This window comes from Tupaia chinensis, unplaced genomic scaffold (assembly GCF_000334495.1).
Source record: "Tupaia chinensis unplaced genomic scaffold, TupChi_1.0 Scaffold000097_1, whole genome shotgun sequence".
Taxonomy (NCBI): domain Eukaryota; kingdom Metazoa; phylum Chordata; class Mammalia; order Scandentia; family Tupaiidae; genus Tupaia; species Tupaia belangeri.
Window position 1 is genome coordinate 8144781 of NW_006159559.1, and position 5401 is coordinate 8150181.

A 5401-nucleotide genomic window follows, 5' to 3' on the forward strand; every position below is an offset into this window, starting at 1 on the left:
AAGAGTGGGGGAGAGGACATTAGGATAGGCTTCAAGATAGAGACTAGGAAGACGAGTATTCCCCATTTACAGTCTTTTGAGCCTAGGGTGCCCAGAACAGCACTTCAGGAGCTGACATTGGAAAGATAAAAGTGGGATCTTTGGAACCCTCATATAACAAGAGAATCCATTCAAGAAGGCCATCGGGGACCACCAGACAAAGATAGAGAAAAGAAATGTCTCTGAGTTGACCAGATATACTGTTGACTGGATAATTGCTAAGACCCCTCCTTCCTGGTTCTGGGTCCAATCTCAAAACCAACTCTTCTTCAAAAGTAGTTTCCGGGACCAGCAGTTAGAATAATGGCTATGTCACTAAACTCCCATGTAGTCGACCGCGGTTTGAGCCTTGGACCTGGTGGCTTAAAACTCACACCGGGCAGATGTGCGTGTGTGCCCAAGATCCAGAGAGGAGAATGGAGGAGAAGAAACTGTGGCATGGCCAGCCCCCCTGGGCGGGGGGGTGATTTCTCGCTTTCTGTCTCTCTGTCTCTCCCTGTCTGGCTGGCTTGCCCATGAGCCCCTTAGCCAAAAAAAAAAAAAAAACTAGTTTCCAACTCTCCCCTTCTCTATGGCTTCCTGAATGTGTAAGACAGTGATATAGAGAGTGTACTAGTTAAACTCTCGTTGAGTTCCTGAACAATATCCAAAACAATGTACCTCACTTCAACAGACAAGTGGCTCCCAACGGCAAGGGGGCTATGGGAAGGAATGTTCTGTTTCCCGGAATCAAATACAGACCAAGAAAACATTCACCTGGTAGCCTCAAACATATCACATGACTTGGAAGTGCTGCCAAAAACTGAGAGCAAGAAGAATGAATTAAACTGGAGGAGAAAAAGAGAACAGAGACCTGCATTTCCCCCCAGGACCATAGCAAAGATAATCATTCCCCTGACCCACCCTGTGGCACCTTAGAAATAAAAGATCACCAGCCAAACGCAAACAAACTTCCTTTCCTTTTATGACTACATTTCATAACTCCCATTACATTTCCTAACGTGGAGTCGCTCCATCGTGAGGTCATTTGGTTTCCTGTGCACTCAGTTACGGGCTTGCCAATCATTCAGATCATAGGCTCTGGCCAGGAAAGCTGTGAGGAAAGAAAAGCATCAAGCTCCTTACTCCTTTCTCTTAGGTCAGTCAAAACTTGAATCTCATACAATTGTCATTTAAAAAAAAAAGAAGGAAAAGCCTATGCATACAAAGATAACAAGTTCCAAATGTTGTCTTTTTTAAAGGTATGTTTGTTTCAAATCATATGTTCTTAATCTATGACAAGAGATATAATTATTTCAATTCCACACATTATCCAAAAGCCAAGAGATAACATTCACAAGTGATGAATGGGTGATTGGCGATACATAGAGTCAATCTGCTGATTCAAGGTATAAACAGATTACCTGGAAAGAGAAGAAATGGTGACCAACAGACTATTTTTTTTTAATTTAACTTTTAAAAAAAATTTTTTTACTTATTTTTATCTATTTTTATTCCACCAAAGAGGGATAGAGTGAGAGAGAGTGAGAAAGAAGAAAGTGAGAAAGCAAGCCACCAGGTCTGGGACTCAAACCACAGTCGGCCATGTAGGAGTTCAGCACCTTCAACCACCACATCACCTGCCAGCCCCCCAATAAATTAATTTGTATAATATCTGCTCATAGAACAGACCAATTTCAGGCCCTATAAATGGGGACCAAAGGGATCCCTGTTTTGCGTAAAGAAGTTCGACATTTACATTCTAGGGTAAATTATTTTCTTTGCACTTGAAGCCTTACCTATAGTTAAAAAATAAACTTTTTTCTTGTGTGTTTTTGTTTGTTTGTTTGTTTGTTTGTTTTTGTTTTTGTTTCTTTTTTTTTTTTTTTTGTGGGACCAGAGAGTGGGGCAAGGTTCTACAAGGTTGACCCATACGGAAAGGTTCCAGGTTCATGTCTAGAGACTTTTGATATATGCGTGCCTATGATCCAGAAGTAGCAGAACCTGGGGGTGGATCACAGCATCCCTGTTCTTAGTGCAGTCTCTCTGTCTCTTTTGCTGATGGGAGGAAGGAAGGAAGGAAAGAAGAAAAAAGGGAGGGAGGAAAGAAAAAAGAAAGGAAGGTATGAGGAAGGTAAAGAGGGAAGAGGAAAGAAAAAGAAAGAGGACAGAAGGAAGGAAAGAAGAAGGAAGAGAAAGAAAGAAGGAAGGAAGGGAGGAAGGGAGGGAGGGAGGGAGGGAGGAAGGAAGGAAGGAAGGAAGGAAGGAAGGAAGGAAAGAAAAAAGAAAGCGAGGAGAAGAAAGAAAAAAGAAAGAAAAGATTATTTTTCTAATGAGTTTTTCTAGGGACCAACAGGTTGCACAGTGGTTAAGGCACTGGACTCCCATGTAGTTGACCATGGTTTGAGTCCTGAACCCAAGAGCTTGAAACATACCAGGCACATGTTTGTGTGTCCAAATACCAAGAGGAGAATGGAGGAGAGGGGATTGCAGTGTGTTCATCCTTCCTGGGGATGATTTCTCACTTTCTATCTTTCTTTCTTTCTCTCTGCTGAGCACATGCACCCTGTAGCAAAAATCTCTCATAAATAAATAAATAAATAAATAAAATAGGTTTTTCCATGTGGCCGACAGTGATTTGGATCCTGGTCTTGGCAGACTGAAACACATCCCAGACACATCTGCGTATATACCCCAAATCCTAATGGAATGGAAAGGTGATGCTTTTAAATGCACTGTTGATAGTACTATCTCTTTTTTTGGAGAGTTTTTTTTGCTATAGGTTGCGTGCACTCGCCAGAAAGACAGAGAGAGACAGAAAGTGAGAAATCACCCCCCCCGGGGGGATGGTCAAGCTGCAATCCCTTCTCCTCCATCATCCTCTCTGGACCTTGGGCACGCACGCACATGCGCCCAGCATGAGTTTAAGCCACCGGGTCCAGGACTCAAATCATGGTCGACTACATGGGAGTCTGGTGACATGGCCCTTATGCCAACTGCTGGTCCCAATAGTACTATCCTCAGTGACTCCTTAGCCTTACAACCACAGGACTTACTACAGAATTTCTTTCATCAAGTCTTATCAAGTATTATACCTCAGGAAGGGTTTTTCATTTGTTTTGCTCTTGACAAGTACAGCCATTTTTTCATGCATATTTTTTCTTCAGAGATATTTTTGCTATAGGACTCGAACACTCATTGGAGAGACAGAGAGAGACAGAGAGACAGAAAGCAAAATATCACCCACTGGGGGATTGGCATGCCACAATCACTTCTCCTCTTTTCTTCCCTCAGGGTTTTGGACACACACACACACACACACACACACACAAAACACCCAGCATGAGTTTCAAGCTACCAGGTCTGGGACTCGAACCATGGTAGGCCATGTGGGAGTCTAATAAGTAACCAGTATGTCATCTGACGTTTCCTTAAATGCATATTTTTTTGAGAGTTTTGTTTTGTTTTGTTTTGTTTTGTTTTGTTTTGTTTTGTTTTGCTATAGGGTGTATGCGCTCGCCAGAAAGACAGAGAGAGACAGAAAGCGAGAAATCACTCCCCAGAGGGGATAGCCACACCACAATCCCTTCTCCATACTTGGGTAATCCCTTCTCAGAATCTTGGGCACGCACGCACACATGCCCGGCATGAGTTTAAGCAACTGGGTCCGGGACTCAAACCGTGGTCGGCTGCATGGGAGTTCAGCGACATAGCCATTACGCCAACAGCTGGTCCCACTTCAATGCATCTTTTTAAATGGAGAAAATGAAATACTGATTAATACATGTCTATTTTAGTTTTATATTTAATGATTAGTAAAATAAAATCAACGTCAGTGGTAGAATGTTTCCCAGACTTGGGCTCTGCCCCTAGGAACTCCATCCTCCATGCTGCCATTTTATCATACCTAGCACGTAAAGGCAACTCTGTCAACCCCTTGCCTAAGAGCTTCTACTGGTTCCCCATCACCTGCTCCATCTCAGCCACATCCCCTCACTACCCATGACACACATTACATTTGCACAGAACCAAATTCGCGTCAGCCCTCCTTGCTCTATAACCCATCATTGATTTGTTTGTACTATTCCTCCTGCAAGCTCTCCCAATTTCTTACCCAACAGTCCCAGGGAAGTTGGGAAAGGGGGCCAGGAAAAACTTCCTAGAAGAGGAGAAAAATCATTTTCTAACAAGAAAAAGCATGAAATAGACTACTACACATCCAGCCCAAACTGATCTCTCCAGAAGAACCATGTTTTCAACTGACCCTTTGCATAAACTATATTGCTCTGAAACTTTCCAAGTGCCTGTTTTGTTGCTATGCTTCTATGACCATTAGAAATCATTCTGCATTCCTCCTGCCCTGTCTCCTACAGCACAGCACTTTACACATGGTAAATATCCACCAATTTCCCGGTGATGTAACCACACAACACCTACCAATAGAATTCTGAAGCAAACGTTCTCACCTGTCCTGTTTGTGAGAAATCAGTCTATCTGATAACTAGAAATCTCTTGGACATCATCTTTACCAGTGGAAAATAATGTGCATTTGGATTTTCATAAGAGGCAAGATTTGACAATCAAGATTTTACATCCAGGCCCAACTCCCATATACTTTAACTCATTTTATCCCCTTCAACAGCTCTCTGAGGTGAAGTTATTGTTACCATCTTATAGACGAGGCTGATGAGGCACAGGGGGTTCTTGCTGAGGCACAGGGGGTTCTTGCTGAGGCACAGGGAGGTCTTGCTGAGGCACAGGGGATTCTCCTTGAGAAGGCAGACTGCATAATCAGAAAGCCTGGCTCCAGAGCCTCAGCTCTCCCCAGAATTCAAGCGCCTGCCATGCAGAGACCCTAGCAACTGCTGCTACCTGCTAAATACTTGATATATTACTTGACAGTTTTAATTCTGAATTCTACCAATAATAATATACTCTAGCCCCATCCCCCAAAATATATGTTCATCCGTAAAAGCCAACATATATGGCAAATATGTATAATTAAAATTGTCACATTTAGACCCAGCCATGGTAGCGCAAGCAGCAGGGTACTACTGTGTAAGGACGGGCCATGTGTGTGGCCCAGATTTGGTTTTTCCAGACCACCCTAAACATACTGGGTATGGTTGCATGTGTCTGTATTCCTAGTTAGCTGGGAAACTGGAGCAGAGGATTGAAATGGAGAGACCTTCAAAAATACCTCTCTCCCGGGAACCAGCAGTTAGCGTAATGGCTATGTCGCTGGACTCCCACGTAGTCGACCGCAGTTCGTGTCCCGGACCCGGTGGCTTAAAACACGCCGGGCGCGTGTGCGTGCGTGCCCAAGATCCCGAGAGGAGAATGGAGGAGAAGGGATTGCGGCGTGACCATCCCCCCTGGGGGG